Below are 19,582 nucleotides of genomic sequence, written 5' to 3'. Positions count from 1 at the left end.
TGGAGTCTCTTCTGTAGCTTGGCTGTTGTTCCGGCGTACAGGGTGTTTCCATAGTCCAGTCTGCTGGTGACGAGGGCCTGGGTGACTGTTTTCCTCGTCTCGGTCGGAATCCATTGGAAGATCTTGCGGAGCATGCGGAGTGTGAGGAAACAGGATGAGGAGACGGCGTTGACTTGTCTGGTCATCGAAAGAGTGGAGTCCAGGATGAAGCCCAGGTTGCGTGCGTGGTCCGTTGGTTTGGGTGCGGTGCCTAGGGCCGGGGGCCACCAGGAGTCGTCCCACGCGGAGGGTGAAGGTCCCAGGATCAGGACTTCTGTCTTGTCCGTGTTCAGCTTTAGGCGGCTGTCTTTCATCCATTCGGCGACGTCTTTCATCCCTTCGTGGAGGTTTGCTTTGGCGGTGTCGGGGTCTCTGGTGAGGGAGAGGATCAGCTGGGTGTCGTCGGCGTAGGAGATGATGTTCAGGTTGTGTTGGCGAGCGAGGGCCGCTAGAGGTTTCATGTAGATGTTGAAGAGCGTAGGGCTGAGCGATGATCCTTGCGGGACGCCGCAGATGATCGTGGTGGCCTCCGAGCGGTAAGGAGGCAGACGTACTCTCTGTGTTCTTCCGGAGAGGTATGAGATGATCCAGTCTAGGGCCTTCCCTTGGATGCCGGTGTCGTGGAGGCGTTGTACTAGGGTGCGGTGACAGACAGTATCAAATGCAGCGGAGAGGTCTAGGAGGATGAGTGCTGCTGTTTCGCCGTTGTCGAGCAGGGCGCGGATGTCGTCGGTGGCTGCGATGAGAGCGGTCTCGGTGCTGTGGTTGGTTCTGAATCCGTACAATGTTAATGTAGTTCAAAGGAGAAGGAATGCAAACTGTCCTGGCCATGACACTGGAGGTAAACAAATGGGGTCTAATGGTGTGCCTGATACAAATGCTACTTCCTTTCAAGATTATGAAGTGGGAAGTTAGCAAAGACGATAGTACCATGTTCTAAGCAATCCCATTGTTGAAAAAGGTTTAGCACACATTCACCAGTGTCAGTGAAGAAGCATCTTCTTTAGTGGATAATGGGGAGACGGTGTGGCTTAACGTCCATGGCGGGCATCTTTAGAGTTGGGGAAAATGGTTTGAGTCTAGCGGGAGGCTCAAACATCCTGTGATTGTGGGGAAATCACTTACTCTCCCCATACCTAAAACTATATGTGTCCATGTGTAATGCAACTGGTGCTCATGCGCTCTGATACCTTCTGGTCGAGTTTGCGCCATATAAAACTGCAAAAAAACCAAAACAACTTAATCCTTTACTTGAACACTAATCAAATGCTGCAAGATGCGATTGTATCCTTCAAAGACCAGGATAACGGATCCACAATACAAAAAAGCGCAGGCTATATTTATTCCTTTTACTGAAACCAATATCTTAGTTTACAGGACTTGGGTCATCAGTAAAGCAAATTAACTGAAAGAAGAATCACAGCAAATTTGAGGCTGGTGTAGAAGTTTTGAAGTGCAGCCAACAGCAATACCCTGTGCAGCCACACAAGGCGGTGCTGTTGGCTTACAGTCTCTGCAACTGCAGTCAGCACCATCGCCAACTACTGCAATATACTACAATATACATAGCAACAAGTTTACAGCCAACTTTTGTAATGGGTTGGTTTAATTTGCTGAACTTACTTACATCAAGTGAGGAGGTGCAGGCACAGCAAGTACCAGCACCACTGACAATTCAGAAGATGATCCAAGACTATCTGGATTATCCAACAGAGGTGTACCTGAACCAAACCCATTGATCTATTGGCATGGAAAAAAGAGTGCAGTGGCCAGAGCTCAGTAGGCTTGCAAAAGCGTATCTTGTATGTTTTCACAGTCAGAAGGACCTGTCCAGTCTCTTGCCGCACAAAGAATTAAAGTGTTCCTAAAACAAAAGAAGGATGATAAGGACAATTGGTCTGACATCTCAAGTTATCCTCCGGATGCTCCCCTTGAGTTTCAAGACTAACTCTATTTTCCAGACCAATACATCAGAATTTGAATAGGAGGACTTCCTACATAAACGTATATAGATATATAAATGGTGTGCAGCTCACTTACACAGACAGCATATTGTAAATGATGAACTGGAATAGAGAGGTCCAGTGTGCATGGTACATATAGTGTATATCAAGGAGGATACAGTAATTATTTGAGCTGGGTTGGCTGGGTTGGCTGAGCAGTGAGAGCTGAGAAAGACTGAACTAACCTTCAGTTAAACTGTTAAATTTGAATTAGTAAATTGTGAAAGTCTGCTGAAACAGAAAGCTTCCTTTTCCCCAAAAAGAAATTAAACAACAAATTGTCTAACATGCTTATCCTTTCTTTCATTCCCTTGCTGGACTGCCTGCAAAGATTCTAAAAACTGAGACTGCCCTATGTGTGTAATGCATCCATGGAGAAGACATGGACATAGGGACACCACACGTTCGGAACAGGCCCATACTTGTACCAATGAGCATTACCATATAACAGATTCATCGAGTTGTTGAGGATGGGAGGATCTGGTAAGCCGAACTTGATAATGTATTATCAGGAGGATCATTCTGCATCATTGCTTGCCTTTAGCTTAATGGGATATATTCAGTCAGATTATTTACCAAGAAGGCTAAACTAAAACAACTAATTCCCAAATTAATTTCATTTTCATATCAACACTACAGGCCTATCTCCTTCAGCTGAAAGAAATTCAAATCACCCATGACAACAACCAGAAGAAGACCATTATCTAGAATCTGCTTCAATGGTAAACAAGATGACTCAAAGGGGCTTGCACGTGTGGACTTGAGAGGTGTGTTGGTTAGGAAAGTCAAGAGTAGTGGCTCAAATAGCAAACTCTAAGTGCTCACCTTATGATCTGCTTTACTGCACACAGTAAAATTGTGTTACTGTTAGAGTGATCAGCCAGGAACAAAAAAACTAGCTGTCTGTGAATGAACCACATCATTCTATCAGCCTGTGCCCTCTTGCTCCTCATGCCTACCTGGACTCTCCAATATTTACATTTTATTTTTGCTCTCAATAAGCCATCTCATCTGTAAGAAGATTGCTGCATAGTGCCGCAGCTTTTAGTTCAACCTTGCACTCAAGACGGACAACGCCAGAAATCAGATGCACCATCCATTTGTATAAAGGTTAATGTTTACCTTTCATAGCTAACTACAACTATTTTTAAACTATGTAGGCCTTCCCTAATGTGCCTTTTTCAAGCAATGGGTAACAGAAATTGATAAGAGAAAATGGAAGTCTGGGGGCTTAAGGACTGTTTTGCTTTTAGTAACTGAATTGTCATCTTCCTTCCACAAAAGATGTATTGGGTGTAGCGTCCTTCCCAGCCTGTATACCCACCAATGACTTCGCCACCCATGGAGAATAGAATTGCAAGTCTTTATTCATCTGTGTGTAACTTCAAACTCAACATTCTAAACCAGTCTTCATTGCATTTCGATCGAAAACAGAGTCACAGTTCAACTGAGTCTATCAGGAGCCAAAAAGATTCCATCATTTCTAATTCTAAAGACGCTACTATAGGCTCATCAACTTGGTGAATGTTGTGTTTTTTATCTCACCTTTCCCAAATTCCCCCCATCCATTCATTCATAAAAACCCTTATTCCTCTTCCCACAGTTGTGTGATCAATTGAGTTGTGTGTTAATCTCTACGACCAACAGATCTCACACTTTACGGGCCGGATGTTGTTAAACTATTACAGGAGGTGGTTGTTAGACCCGGGATCCCTGGTTGCTGAGGGGGGTAACTTAGGCCAAATAGGGACCCTCGTTTCCATGTCAGGAAAAGGAAGGACACCTTCTCAGATAGCTCCCGTTCAACCCCTCGGTAGCTTGGCATGAGCAGCCAGGCTTACCTTCAAGGCAAATCTGTAAAGTATTTGCAACCATGCTCACAGCAATTCAATGATGACACCACAAATGGACTCCACACGAGTTTCATAAAAACAAGTATAAATTTATATAAAAAGATATAAAATACGACCACATGATATAAATCCAACATATGCGTATTTGTAATATTACTCCTGGCCGGTTTTTAGGCCATCCAGCCCTTGTAAGTTCTGGCAATATTAATGAGCACTTCTAAACGTTCCACTGCAGTCCTACTGCAATGCTATCCAGTTCGTAATGCTAAAATCAGGCACTTTGCAATGTAAAAATAATGCAGTTCGTAATGCTAGAACCAGGCACTTTGTAATGTAAAAATAATGCAATGCATAACGCAACAATCAGGTACGTCGTAAAGCAGAAATAATGCAATGCGTAATACACTAATCAGGTAGTTCGTTATGCAGGAATAATGCAATGCGAAATACACTAACCAGGTAGTTTGTTATGCAGAAATAATGCAATGTGTAATACGACAATCAGGTAGTTCGTTATGCAGAAATAATGCAATGAGTAATACGACAATCAGGTAGTTTGTTATGCAGAAATAATTAAATGCGTAATACGACAATCAGGTAGTTCGTTATGCAGAAATAATGCAATGTGTAATACGACAATCAGGTAGTTTGTTATACAGAAATAATGCAATGCGTAATACACTCCAGCACCGATCACGGTGCCTAAGGTGGTCTCTCCGCCACTCGTGCTGACTCGCAGTCAGCCTCTGTCAACAGTTGCCCCCACACAGGTATGGTGTAAAGAAAAGGTGCAGCTCCGCACTCTGGCCCGGGCACTGCCACTCCTTTGGCAAGTACGGGTCACGATACGAGCCAAAGCAGAGGCTCGCGCTGCAGGAATGGTAGAGACCGAGAGCGTCTCCCTCCGAGCCCGCACCCCACCCCAGGCGTCGACACACGTTACCTGGGGGGTGCAACCTTGCTCTCCTCTCCTCTTCCAGCAACTTGAGCCTCCGATGCAATCTTTGTGAATTCTGGGCAGTGGGACTCGGGCCCTCCCTCAACGAGGTTGGTTCGAGGTCCTTCTCTGGCAACGCCGGGCTCGGGCCGGCAGCTCATCTCCTCCGGGGCTGTCGGTTCCGGGCCGCTGATGCTACGAAGATCTTAGGCTGCAAAAGGGCACACACACAGAATCGCTGAGACTCACTTGAGCTTCGGGTGCACGATCACAGGGGACTCCTCACGAAGGTCTCAGGCTGCACAAAGCACAAGCACACAGCGTCACTGAGACTCACTTGAACTCCGGGTGCACGATAACAAGGCAATCCTCATGAAGGTCTCAGGCTGCACAAAGCACACACACACAGCCTCGCTGAGACTCACTTGGACTCCGGGTGTGCACGATAACAAGGCGATGCTCACGAAGGGCTCAGGCTGCACACAGCGTCGCTGAGACTCACTCTGACTCCGAGTGTGCACGATAACAAGGCAATCCTCACGAAGGTCTCAGGCTGTACAAAGCACCCGCACACAGCATCGCTGAGACTCACTTGGACTCCGATGCACACGATCACAGGACAATCCTCACGAAGCGCTCAGGCTGCAAAAAGCACACGCACACAGCGTTGCTGAGACTCACTTGAACTCTGGGTGCACGATAAAAAGGCAATCCTCACGAAGGTCTCAGGCTGCACAAAGCACACAGCGTCGCTGAGACTCACTCGGACTCTGGGTGTGCACGATAACAAGGCAATGCTCACAAAGGTCTCAGGCTACACCAAGCACACACACACAGCGTCACTGAGACTCACTTAGACTCCGATGCACACGATCACAGGACAATCCTCACGAAGGGCTCAGGTTGCAAAAAGCACACGCACACAGCGTTGCTGAGACTCGCTTGGACTCCAGGTGCCCACGATCACAGGGCAATTCTTACGAGGGTCTCAGGCTGCAAAAAGCACATGCACACAGTGTCCCTTAGACTCTCCTGGAAATGTTTGTGTTCCTGAGTTTCCGCAACAGGGACCCAGCTCACCTCAGGCCCTTGGGGATAAGTTACTTCCGGACACAGCACACAGCAAAGTCCTTTCAAGCAGGTGGACACAGCACACAGCAAAGTTCCATTAGCCTCTCCTTGGTTAAAGCAGCAAACTGCAGGCCAGCCCCAGAACACACAGCAAGGGTCAGTCCTTTCCTTCAGTCTCTTCAGCTGTTTCTTCCTCGGCAAATGTTCCTCTTGACCACGAAGTAGCTTCAGTCTTGTTCAATCTTGATCAATCCATTTCTCCAAAGTTCAGGGGCTTCAGCTCTCATAGTTATACCCCTAAATGTCTTTGAACTATTTGTGTTCAGGGGGGCAATGACCCCTGTTCATACCAGTTCTGGGTGCCTCCCTGCCAGTGACACCTTCTTCCTAAGAATAGTGGGGGTCTGGATTCTCAATCACTCAGCAGGAGATGGGTCCATTGTTTAATGGCAGCAACCAAGGCCTCTTCACCTCTAGGGGCTACTCCTCCCCTACACTCCAGATGCAGGTCAGCCTGTTGTCGTCTCACCTCCTCCCCAGGGTCAAGGCATTCCCCAGATCCTATCACTTTCAAATCCACAACCAGGCAGAGACCCACAGAAATGTTAGAGCACAAAAACCCAGCCACTTCTTAAAAGAGTGGCTTCTAAACACACAATGCAAAAAATACCTTCATGAAAAGATGTGTTATTACATTGTGAATTCAGGCACACTAAACTTCACCTCTCCATCTTAAGCCTTTGGGAAGATAGGCAGTAAAAACATATTACACAGCCTCCCCATTCTGTCCTACGGGCAAGATGGCCTTTCAACAGTGAAAAACGAAATGGAGATTTTTCACTGTCAGGACATGGTACACACCTTAGTACATATCCTAACTTTCACATGCACTGCACCCTGCCCAGGGGGTACCTTGGACCTACCATAGGGGTGTCTGATGTGCATAGCAAGGCAAGGGTAAGGTTTGGCACGTGGGTGCACTTGTCAGAAAAACATGGCAGTTTAACAAACTGCGCGCAGACACTGCAATGGCAAGCCTGAGTTCCCTCTTTAAGGCTACTTGTGTGGGTAGCACAATGAATGCTGCAGGCCCACTAGTAGCAGTTGCCTTAATAGCCTTGGCACACATAGTGCACTTTACTAGGGACTTTACTAGTAAGGCAAACAAACCAATCTTGGACAACCAATTACCATTACGCTTTATACAGGGAGCACTTGCAATTTGACTCTAGGGGGGAAAGGAAAAAGTTCAGGGAACTTTAGCCAAAAAGGGCCAAGTCCAACAGTGGTAGTCCCAAAATTGACATTTGCCCATGCCCTCCCCTCTTACCCAGTCATAAAAGAGACATCATAGTGCAGAGACTTAATTACAGCAATGTTTGTCCAAGCATAGGCAGTGTGAACTTTTCCACAATCAATATCCCATGTACTTGTATTCTACTGAAGTGACCTTCTGCTGAGTCCTCCTGACTCCTCTTGAGACTTGAGGTGTTCATAAATGATGCTTAATTTAGTAATTATCTCAACACTATGTTGTTAACTGTTCTTTTATCATGGTACTCTAAGTCTTGGATTTTCCACTCATTGTGTTGTTTTCTTTTAGTCTAGTTTGTGGCTGTGATGCACTAGCTCACCTCACCAGGGTCATTTATAATGTCCTGTTGTAATCCCTGTGATTCCGTCCCTGTTAGTGCTATTGGTCCACAGGCACTAGCATTAAGAATGCCCTTTGGAAAACCCTGCATTAAGGTATGGACCAATTATAGGAGCGTTAGCAGACATTGCTTTTTCCACTCAGCTCAGAAAGGAAGCTCTTGTTATTGAAGGATTGCTGTTTTTGTTGAATGACACAATTAGTGGCCATAAGTAGTTAGAGGGTAGCGCATGGACTGGATGAAGTAAGGTAACTAGAGTAGTTAAAAAGACATGGAAAAGCTGATGGACATAGTGGGACACTTGGTTTTGCGATGGGACAGATGCGGAGAAGAAAAGTCTCTGTTGTCAAGCAGTTGCTAGCGCTTCCTCTTCAACTGTGTGTGTGTGTGTGTGTGAGTGTGTGTGCGTGCGTGTGTGTGTGTGTGTGTATGTGGTTGTGTGTGGCTGCTCAACCTAATGCAAAGACATAGAATCATGATAAAGAAAAACACATTGATTTAATTAAAATGAAATGTATATAAAAAATCTCCCCTCTTCCCACAACAGGACCATCCTCTCACCCAAACATAACCTAAAACACCTCATCCCCCAACTGTCCTTCCAATCGTCTCTTCCCACAACAGGCCAACCCCATCACCCAAGCCCAACATATCCGAACTGTCCTTACCACCCTCCCCTCCCGCAGCATGTTCCACCACTCACAAAATATAGTTTCCACCCAGCACAACAGTTCCTGTGGGCCACACTTAAGTTCGTCCAGGCCGTGTACGATAGTTTTGAGGATGGCAGAGTTGATGGTGATTCTGGTGGTTGGGGGGGTGTCCTGGGTTGCTCAGGACCTCGGCTGCCTTTAGTGTTGGCGATGGCATTGCTGGTATCTCTCTGGCTAGTAGACTGAAGCACGAGTGGCTGTCTCCTCTTCCTCCTCCTCTTCCTCAGCCTGCTAATGGCACTCCACTGCAATTGCCCCAAATTTCCTAGAGACGCAGCCAAGACTTTGTATCCAGCCTGGATGAGGCCTCCTGGGCAGATACTCTGACTCCTCTGGCAGCAGTAGCTAGATGATCTAAAGAAATAAAAAAGAATGTGAATTGTAATACTCATTCCATTGTATAGTAGCCACAACATTTCTGTTTCCCTCAAGCTATTGGATTTTTTTGTGTATGATTCGTTGTCAGTGCAGAGGACACATTTTTCCCATTCATACTCCCCGCAGTGCAGTGGCAGTGCATGGTATGAATCCATGATCATTGATCTTCACCATAATTAAAAATAGATATTGGTCCAGATAAGGATGAAAATTTAAAACAGTGTAATTTCATGTGGTGAAACCTGCAACATACGCTTAATGTGTGTTAAATAATTGAGCTTCCAAATATAATTACATTTTGCCATTAATGCATAGGAAACGTTTAATTAAGGCAGCACAATTTGCTTGATTGTAACATGTAACATTATTGGAGACATCCTGGAGAGGCAGCATGCTTTTTTGGGACAGCTAGTGGTGTGTCATCCTAAATTTAAATACAACTGCTCTTCTTCTTCCTACTCCATTCTGAGTCCCACCCTGAGTACGATTCCAGAGTGAGTTCCACATTACATAATCCACCCAAATTAATGCTCTACAAATACATTTTCCATTGGCTATCAAGCAAGTAAGTGACAGTGTAGGGTATGTTTTGATAGGATAAACAGCTGGCCTTGGGGTAGGTTTATTTATGTTTGGCTATGGACTGGTTGGGTGTCATATAGCAGTGAGTTTAGTTGCATGGTTAATGGGTGGTAGAAGGGACAACAGGAATGAAGCCAGAAAAATAGTCACTTAGGTGGAAACTGTGGGTGAAATGTGGCATACACCGAGATGGGATTGCAAATTTCAGACTTGGTGTGACAAGAAAAATGCGGTAAGTTATAGGTCAGTGGGCACTAGCCACCGCACCTTTTCTTCTAACAACTGAATGGTAGGGTGAATGAGACAAAGATAGGAGGCTGGATAATTTGTAAAAGGATTACTAAGTGAACTTGGAAGAAAGGGAGGAATATCTTAACAAATGCAGGAGTTGTCATGAGAAAGGAAAGTGACTTACCTTTTGTCCCAGCAGCCACACCTTCTCCTTATCTTGGTTAGTGGTCTCTGCCATCCTCAACAGGAGCCTGTACTTCTGGTTCCGGACAGAAACAAACATAACACACATATTTGGAAACCTCCACATTATTTGGCACAAGTTTCAAAAGCAATATCTCACTAATGTTGAGGTATCTCTATCCTATCTACTAATCAAAAGTATCTCTTTGAAAGGTTTATTGGGCCAAGTAAGCATTCAACTATTCTATGCTATAGTAATATTGTTCTTCATAATGTTGTTTGGGACATGCTCAGAAAGGATCGGAAAAATAAATAATAATGGGGTGGAAGGGAATGGAAAGGATATATGGTGGTATGTAACCTGCCCTGCTGTGCTGTACTGACTCATGACATCATGGAACCTTGTATGACATGGCATCCTGTTGTGGTCCATAATATCCATCTCTAGACTGTACCTGCACTATTGACTGTTTGCTTAATGAAACCTTCTGTCAATCTACATGGTGTGTGAGTAGTATACTTAGGCCTGATTTTCTATATGTTACCAGCAACCTTCTAATAACACAAGAGATGTAAAAAAGGGGGCAAGAGAAAGGTTACTTAACAGGCAGGTGCGAAAAGCAACAGACAGGAGGAAGTCAGCAGCTGACAATGGGGGAATATAAAAGAAAACACAAGAAGGTGGGTTTGCATGGTTAAAACAGACACTAAAATAGATAGGGGGAGGTAGAGAAAATAGAGAAGACCCTAACACATACTTGTTTAGGGGAAAAAACATTCATCATGACTTACCAGCAGCACCAGTAGGAATGACAGGTATGAAGGCTGAGTCTGTCCGATGGGGCAAGTTGGGGTCATTGGTGTGGACTGTCCTGAAAAGAAGAAAAAAAGTAGTAGGTACTCTTACAAAAAAGGGCATTTTAGAGGCAAAACAATCTAGGGTCGATTCACAAAGGTAAAGTTGAACCAAAACTCTAACGCTAGACCTGAAGTCTAAGTGTAGACCTAAAGTCTAACTTTACACCTTAAGTCTAACTTCACACCTGAAGTCTAACTTTATGCCTGAAGTCTACGTTCATCCCTGAAGTCTAAGTTTAGACCAAAAGTCTAACTTTGCTACTTTTTAGTATTCACAAAGGTAAGTTACAACAAGTAGCTTTAATACTACTAATCTTAATAGCAGTACTTTTACTACTAGTAACTTTACTAATGGTAAAATTACTAGGAGTAATTTCCTTTTGTGAATACCAAAAAGTAGTAAAGTTAGACTTTTGGTCTAAGTTAGTCTTTTGGTCAAAACTTAGACTTTAGGTGTAAAGTTAGACTTTAGTCTAAACATAGACTTCGGGTCTACGGTTAGGCTTTTGGTCTAACTTTACCTTTGTGAATCGAGCCCCCAGTGTCTGACCAAGCAACCCTTTACTTCACTTCTGTTCAACCCTTTTGCAAAGTCATCCTGTGCCTTGGGCATCCCCAACTGTTTTGCTGACTGGTACTGGTAGTAATTGACCCTGACTGACCCTGGGCTCTGCATAACCAGGTCCAGGACCATTGCTAAGCTGAAAACACACTTAGAATACAGTGAAAACACCTACATACACTGGGGTACATTGTGGGTAAGGGTACCCCTATGATTGGCATGACCTCCCCTATAAGGCCTTAGTACATAATAGGGATGAGGGATTAAACCTACCTTTAAGTCCCAATTATATAATAGGGCAGGGCAGTTTAGAGGCCAGCAGTCTTTCTGCACTTGCATGGGTGCACTGCTGAATCCTGAGGTCAGTTTAAAAGCAGCCCTGTGTTGCAGGACTGCTTTTAAAATGAAAATTGTACTCAAACTCGTCTTTGATGTTAAGGGCATTTAAAAATTGACAAACTACAATGATTGGATATAATAGGTACCCCGAGGGTCTTCCCTAGGTGTCCCAGGGATGGGGGGGGGGGCAGGTTCTTGTGAGGAGGGTCCTTGTAAAATGGTTTTTATATGTCCTGGGGTTGGTGAAATTGCACATTTTACTACCCACATTGTAGTAAAGTGCTTCCAAAAACCGACTTTTGTGCTGGGAGCACTGTGAAGTGAGAATCTGTAATATTTTGAAATATTAAGAACCCCTGAAGTCTTCCCTAGATGTTCCAGGGGAAGGAGGTCAGTAGATATAAGCAGGATACTTATAAAATGTGTTTTATAAGCAGGTGTTGGAGAATTATCCCAGTTCTTTTTATCCATTGCAGATCCCCAGTCACATAGATTAACATGGCAATAAGTTATTAGTTAACAAGTAAAGCCAGGGAAGCCATAAGAAAATAATTCAAGGATTCAGTAGAATGGTATTGATAAATACAATATGCTATTTTTGAATTTATCCTAAAATGTACCCACAAGAAGTCATAAGACTTTCTTGTCTGTAAGCCAAAATCCAGCCTTTTAGTGCTCTGAGATGATTGGCCAGAGTTAAGTGAATTAGCCAGGCTGCTTTGATGAGATGATATATTCGCCCATGGGGTCAGAGAGCCATACTGGGAGAAGAAGGGTTCTGCTATGGAGGAACGATATGGCAAGGGGATGGGTTGGAAAAAATACTCTTCAAAGGTAGTAGGGGACAGATAGTGTAAGTCAGATCCAGTTACAGCCCTACCCTACAGCCACATGGCTGGCTTACGGAAGGAATTTGCAGATGCAAAGGGGAGGGAGACTATGGAGATGAGCCATCCTGCAGGCTAGTTTAGTTAGCTCTTCTCTCTCTGCTGGAAAATCAGTCATATTGAAGAAATAGTGCTCTCCGAGAGAATATAGTTCCACACTTTGGAGGATGTGGTCATACCCTGGGGTGGATTTTGTAACCTTTGCTGTCTTACCTCCAAATATGGACAAGTATAGGCAGAGGCCTAAAGTTAATGGGACAGAGGTTGAGGCTATCAGAGACACAGGAGGTTGCATAACTATGGTCCTGGACAAGCTGGTGCTTCAAGAGATGTTGCTACCTGGTGAGTCTCACCAGGTAACCTACGGCAGACAGCACTAACAAACTCCATCCTATGCCTGTATTAGATTTGGACTGGGGAGGTGTGACAGGCCATATGAAGGTAGCTGTATCTACTGTGCTCCCAGTCCAGTGTTTACTGGGCAATGATCTTGAAGTATCTGAGTTCTCAGAGGTGGAGAGATGAAAATATTGGAGCTCCCTGAGTGGGTAGATCCTGTGACTAGGTCACAGACTAGCCAGAAGGGAAAGGCTGACATTTGGACCCTGGAACAATGGGCCAAGCATCCAAGGACAAGAGTGCTGGGCCTGGCGAGCCAGCCCAGGGAACTCAAGAGGTGCAGGAAGAATCTAACCCTGATGGGGAGGATCTGGCCTTTGAGGGAGGGAGTCCATCTCTGCCAGAGCTGTCCGATTTGGCAGAACTGACTGGAGGATGTGGACCCTCCAGAGAGGAGTTCTGTAAGGAACGTAGAGACTGTCCCACCCTTGAGAGTTTGAGGCAAATTGCATCTAAGCAGGAAGCAAGGGATAATAGTGGGTTTCACAGAATCTACTGAGAAGATGGACTGCTGCATACTGAGGCGAGCAACCTCCAGAAGGGCGCCACCAGTAGTTTGGTGGTGCCCCAGAGGTACAGAGAGTTCATCTTGACTTTGGGTCATAGTAACACCTTAGCAGGACCTTTGGGACAGACAAAGACATGGAACTGGTTGGTGAACCATTTCTACTGGCCCCATAAGTCTTAAAAGGTGAAGGAGTTTTGTAGCTTCTGTGTCACTTGTCGGGCAAGTGGTAAGGCCATGGCAAGACAAAGACTCCCCTAATACCAATGCCAGTTGCCCTGGACCCCCCGACTGCATCAGGGAATAGGCATATCTTGGTGGTAGTGAACCATGCGATTAGATAATCTGAGGGCAATCCCTCTTAAACATATAGATGTTCCTGTGGTAGCTAGGGCACTGCTGGGTGTGGTCACCAGAGTTGGTTTCCTGAAAGAGATGGTCAGATAGGGGCACAAACTTTCTGTCAAGTTGGGAGAATTTAACACAACCCTGAAAGGCATGATACATGGGTTGTCATAGAAACTCAAGAGGAGATCGGATGTTCTCCTCCCATACCTGCTGTTTGTCTACAGGGAGGTTCCACAGAAAGGGGTTGGATTCAGTTCCTTTGATTTGCTATTTGGACACCTTGTGAGGGGGCCATTGTGCCTTCGGAGAGAGTCTTTAGAGAAGTCTCTCAAAGAAGCAAAGGACAATGTGCTTGATTATGTGCTAGGCCTGAGATCAAGAATGGCAGAGTACATGTACAAGGCAAGACGAAAACTGGAGGCCAGCCAGGAGCTCATGAAGCAATGATATGACTACTATGCCTGAGTATATTCCAGGACAGATGGTGTGGGTGTTGGGGCCTGTGGTTCCCAGGGCCACTCTATTACAAGTGAAGTGGGCCCTTTGCAATTTTAGAAAAGAAGGGTGAAGTTACCTATTTGGTTGACCTTGGCACCCCCAGGAACTCTCATAGGATCCAGCATGTGAACAGATTGAAACCCCACCATGACAGGGCAGATATGACCAAGTTACTGGTCACTGATGAGGGAGTGGAGGAGGAAATTGAGGCAGTGCCCGACCTCCTCTCCACTAATGTGCAAGATGGGTCAGAGGAGGGAGTTGTACTCTCTCCCACGTTGACAAACCAGCAGCGCAGAGACTGTAAATAGGTGCTGGAGCAGTTAGCTGGCCTTTTTTCTTTGACCCCAGGTGTCGCTGAGTGGTGTGTGCACCACATTGACACTGGTGACAGCCTACAAACTATCAAGGGTTGAGCATGGGAATAGATTTCTGAGACCTATTCTGAACCCTATTTTGTGTTAGTGGCCTTTTTGCCAGAGGTAGATGTGCATTTACCCCTACCAATATCCACTTTCCAACAAACCCTAAACACAAAATAGTAAATTGCTCCCTCACCTTAATACATACAGTTCTGAAATTTGTAGACTTAGAATGTTATGGGCAAAGTTAGTCTCCCTCTGTGTACTGCATTGCACAGAAACAAGGTATAGATATCTACAAGAGGGGTGAGGTAAAGGTTTCTGTCACTGTAACAATGGGGTGGGGAATAAAAGCTACATACTGGATAAAGTCAGCTGCAGAAACTGGGAATATAGAAAGGACAAAGAACTATGTGGGCTTGATGAACATTGAAGGAGACCAAAGGAAGTTGGGAAATTGAAGCATAAAGAATGATGAAAATACACAATAGGTGGGAATAATTAAAGTAAGAAATACATTTAAAAAATTAATTACCAGCAGCAGTTGGAACGCTTTCTGTAGACGGAACACCATCAGCTCCATTGCCTGCATCTTGTGGCACGACCAGTGGCAGCTGCTTTGGCATTTAAGTGATAGGCCAGTGTGAGTGAAGGCATCAGGGGGCAATGCGGGGGGCATAGGGAGAGCGACACGGGAGAAAATAATAATTTTAAAAATAAAGCTTATTTGCATTTTGCAGCGTCAGTGCTCTTCTGGCCTCTGCTCCTTAACTCCCAGCATGCCATAGGGTCCCCTACACCAATCCAGATGCTCTTCTCATACTGGTATTACCGAGCGTGAGACAAGCACCGTGAATGGTGTGAGCACCCTAGTTAGGCGCTCACTAAGGGTCTATGATCTTCTGCTTGTTCTTCACCCAGCCGTGAAGCACAACTCGGGTGGAGAGCTCGAAGTGCCCATGAGTGCTTAGCCGTCCTTTCAAATCCAGCCAAACTGTCATGAGCGCTTGAAGCAGTCCCACCACTTCTCCTCCTTCCTGTGGCTAGGTCGATGTGCCGGAATGGGTGGCCCTGCCCTCGGCTCAACTGCAGGAAGTAAGGGGGAAAATAAAATGATAATATCCTTTGTTATTATCATTTTTTACTGCTCAAACGCAGTGGGGCGACGCTCCTCCGCCCTTGTGGGTAAGCCGACGCTGGCCCGACTCTGCTGCTGTTGCAGGCAACCTTTCACCTCTTGTCTGATTTGCCTCTCTTTGGATCTTCTGAAAGGAGGAAAGGAAAAAGACCATTCAAGCATTCTACTGCCCGAATAATCAATCCTATTGCTCCCTTTAAACTCCTCCCTAAATCAGTTCTATTTCCCACACATTGCTTCCTACATTTATATTGCTACTCTACTCACTTCACACAATTTTTCTATTGATGGGCAAAGTCAGTCTCCCTTCATGTACTGCACCTTACAGAGATGAAAACTGTATTAGCAACATAGAGTATCAGAGAATGCCAACCACCACACATGAAATCAGGCTAGCCTGGTAATTAAAATCTCTTAAAGCCGAACCAATCACCTGGCTCACCCTGGAACATTATCCTTGTTCTATTGTATGATTCACTTGATGTCCACTTCGCATCCCTCTCAATGTTTTAGCCCTACACCCTCCCTGTTAGAATGGGAAAACGGCAACATGCCCCATTACGCTGTGGGCAGCACTGCCTGCCTCTGCCATTTCTAGGGTTTGGGTTGGACAAGTACAAAAAAAGACAACCAGGGAAAAATAAATAAACAGGGGTAAATGAACGTAATAGAAAAGTGAAAATATACTAGCAAAAAGGGTGATGGATGGAGCAGAATGGGGTGGATTAGGTTAGATGGGGTCTAGGAGCAGGAAGCATGAGGGTAGGCCTTAAAAACAAATTTATTGCATGCTTGTGCAACCCGGCACGCCATTAGTGCTATTTTTTTAGAGAAAACAGCATTACCGGTGTTATTTTTTGTGATGAATCGTGCTCAAGGTTCATCTTCTGTAATTGCACGTAATCTTGCTGAAGTTTTGGGGAATGCCGCATGCTTAAGCAAGTTACACCCACCCCTACTTTTTATTGTGAACAGGTAGAAATGTAACGTTTGGTCTCCCATTAAATTCTAATCTAAAATCCTCTTTAATGATAAAGTTGGATTTTAAGTCACAATTCTGAAAATGCCCCTTTTAAGAAAGTTAGCATTTTATTTTCTCAACCATTTGGCTCCTGCAGGCAGTGCCTTGAGTCACATGACTGTGAATAGATTGGCAGCTGGCCATTGTGTATTCCTTCCAGACAGTGAGACAAGAGGGGATTGGGACTAGCTATTGGCAGATTGGGCCATCCTGCCATGATGGGTGAGGCGGAGCTGGTACCTGCCCCACTTACAGTTCAAGGGGCTGCCTCCAGTAGGCTCACAAAGGAACTTGACACAAGATTGTTGTCATCCCAGATTACTTGAATCCATGGCAGGGGAAGGGAAGTACATTCAAGAACCAGATGTGCTTGTACTGAGGAAGTTACCCCACTTCAAATGCTGGCACCAGGAATAAATATTGGACCTTCTGGACCATCTCTTCAGTACACTGTTGGAAGGACTCCCTTGCTGTCCTGTTGACTGAAGGAGCACGTTTTTGACTTTGCACCTTGATTACTTGGCAGCACTACTGGCATCTTGGAGGCACTAGCTGGAGGCACCAGCACTTTTCAGCACACCGTCACTTTACCGGCGGCTTGGGAATTTCAATCCCCATCATCCCTTGCACTGTCGGAGCGCCAACGCGTGTAGCCTGCACCAGGTGGCGCTTAAAAGTGGCTGCGAGCTCACGCGGGGCGGGAGCCCGTTTTTGACTTTGTACCTTGATTACTTGGCAGCACTACCGGCATCTTGGAGGCACTAGCTGGAGGCACCAGCACTTTTCAGCACGCCGTCACTTTACTGGCAGCTTGGGAACTTCAATCCCCATCATCCCTTGCGCTGTGGGAGCGCCAACGCGTGTAGCGGGACGCGAGCGGGCGTGTCTGAGCAGGCTCGTCTGTGCCCGTACGCGGCCGGACGAGGCAGGGTAGGGCCTCTCCCTTAAGGACTTGGTTGTGAGGGACACCTGAAACTGTTATGGTAAAGTGTGTTTAACTTTCTAACGCTGCATCTATTATATTGTATGGTTGTTTCCCCATTTCTAATACCAATATGAATAAACGAAAACCAGGTATAGGTCAGAGTGTTGTAGGGACCCTTGACGCCTTCTTGCTGAGGGCTGAATCGGCTCTCATTAATGAGATTAAACTCACAGAACGCTGATTATCCCTTTAGCCCCCTGCCCCTAGACTTTCTCTGACCCCTGTACTCACTGATGTGAGATCAATGTATTCTAGAGGTACCACCGATACGGAATAGATCGCCATTATGTACTGACCCTGATGCGATATTGGAACTTGCTTCCTCCTCTTCGTCTTCTGAGTTAGAAAGTAGCTCCGTTAGACCCAAAGTATCAACCAGAGCACAGAAGGCCAATCTAAGTACACACAATACCGCTGATCCCCCACTTAAGAAAAAAAAGGGCCATGGCCAGCAGAAACAGAACAGGCCCGCTCAAAAAATTCCTGTGAAAAGACTGAAAATTGTTGCTAGCAAAAAGGAGACCAATGAGGGCGCCCCCAATACCATCCCCCACAACGAGAAAGAAAAGCTCGCCAATCCCATACAAGAGGGGAATGTTTGGGACAGACTGGAAACAATGTTTACTGTATTACTGGAACCAATTCTACTAAAATTAACAATGGTAGAAGCCAGATTGGTTAAGGTAGAAGAGATGATAAGATTGGTTAAGGTAGAAGAGATGATAAGCTGTAAACCATCAGTCATACCTGCCGTCAGCTCTCTGCAAAATTATGGTACATTAAACAATAGTGGGAAGGCTAAGGGGGCTGAGATCAGACAGACAAATAGACAGATCCACACCAGGAGTCCTTCTAACATCATCATCCATAGTACAGCTAATGCCCCCAGTCATTCAGGGCCCAATACCTCGATAACAAGACCCACAGTAGATCCTAGTACCTCCAATATTACAGTAAGAGGAACGTCAGGCCCTAAGACGCTAGGCAGAGCTAAGGACGTGGAGAAAGATATTCGTTCACAAGATTACCGTGACATGCCCCCAAACTCCCCATGATATCTTAACCTGCCACTAGAAGCGACCCCGTACACAGTCATCCTGGCTAACGTACCACCCCTCTCACATAACGTCTATGAACACTGGTCAACTTTAAAAAATAAATAATTACATTTCCTAAATTCAAGGACCGGCATTGGTCATACCCTCTTCTCAGAATTTAAAATGGTATGGAGAATAGGGTGTGTGGGCACCTCAGCAATAACCATGAAGGGAGACGGTATTGTTCTAAGTTTTAGCTCGCCAGCTTTGGTATACACAATTCTGGAGAGGGGGGGGTAATGGGTCAGGACTAAACCTGCTCCTTGAACACAGGTCTACCAGAGTGACTCCAAAGGCTTGCTGGCTGGCCTCCATTGTGAGTGTGAGCTACAGGGACATAGCAGGCTCCAGATGCTTTGCTCCTTAAACCTGGCCTCTGCCTGGAGTGAGTCCTAACCCCACAAGTGATGACACATAGGTCCAGGACTCTTGCTTGGAAGTGTTGTTAAAGGTGCTGCTCCTAGCTAACCCTAAAACTTGGGCCAAAGCATGCTCCATCGTGGTTGACCTTAACTTTTGATTTTGCCACGGTCTCACGTGACCATGTAACCGTGCTAGGTGCTTAGATATTTTAAGATGTTAAAAAATCACATTTAAAAATGTAAAAAATCATACCTGTGGTTGTACTGGTTGGATTTAATTTATTTCAGTGCCATTGTATCTATTAAAATGTATTTTGATTTACTAAATTAGTTTGGGATTTTTCTTGTGTTGTCTTTTCACTTTAATACTGTTTGAGTGCTGTATAAATATTTTAGACATTGCATCTGAGTTAAACCTGACTGCTTTTGTGCCAAGCTACCAGAAGATTAGGTACAAGGCAATTTACTGCCTTTGGTGGTTCACCCTTACAAGGACTGTTGCTTGAGAAGGGACTTCGCCCCACCCAATCAAAAACCCAATTACTTTCAGGTCTTATGATAAAACATTCCAGAAGA

Source organism: Triturus cristatus, chromosome 4_1, assembly GCF_964204655.1.
Source record: "Triturus cristatus chromosome 4_1, aTriCri1.1, whole genome shotgun sequence".
NCBI lineage: Eukaryota > Metazoa > Chordata > Amphibia > Caudata > Salamandridae > Triturus > Triturus cristatus.
Note: the sequence above shows the minus strand (reverse complement) of the source record.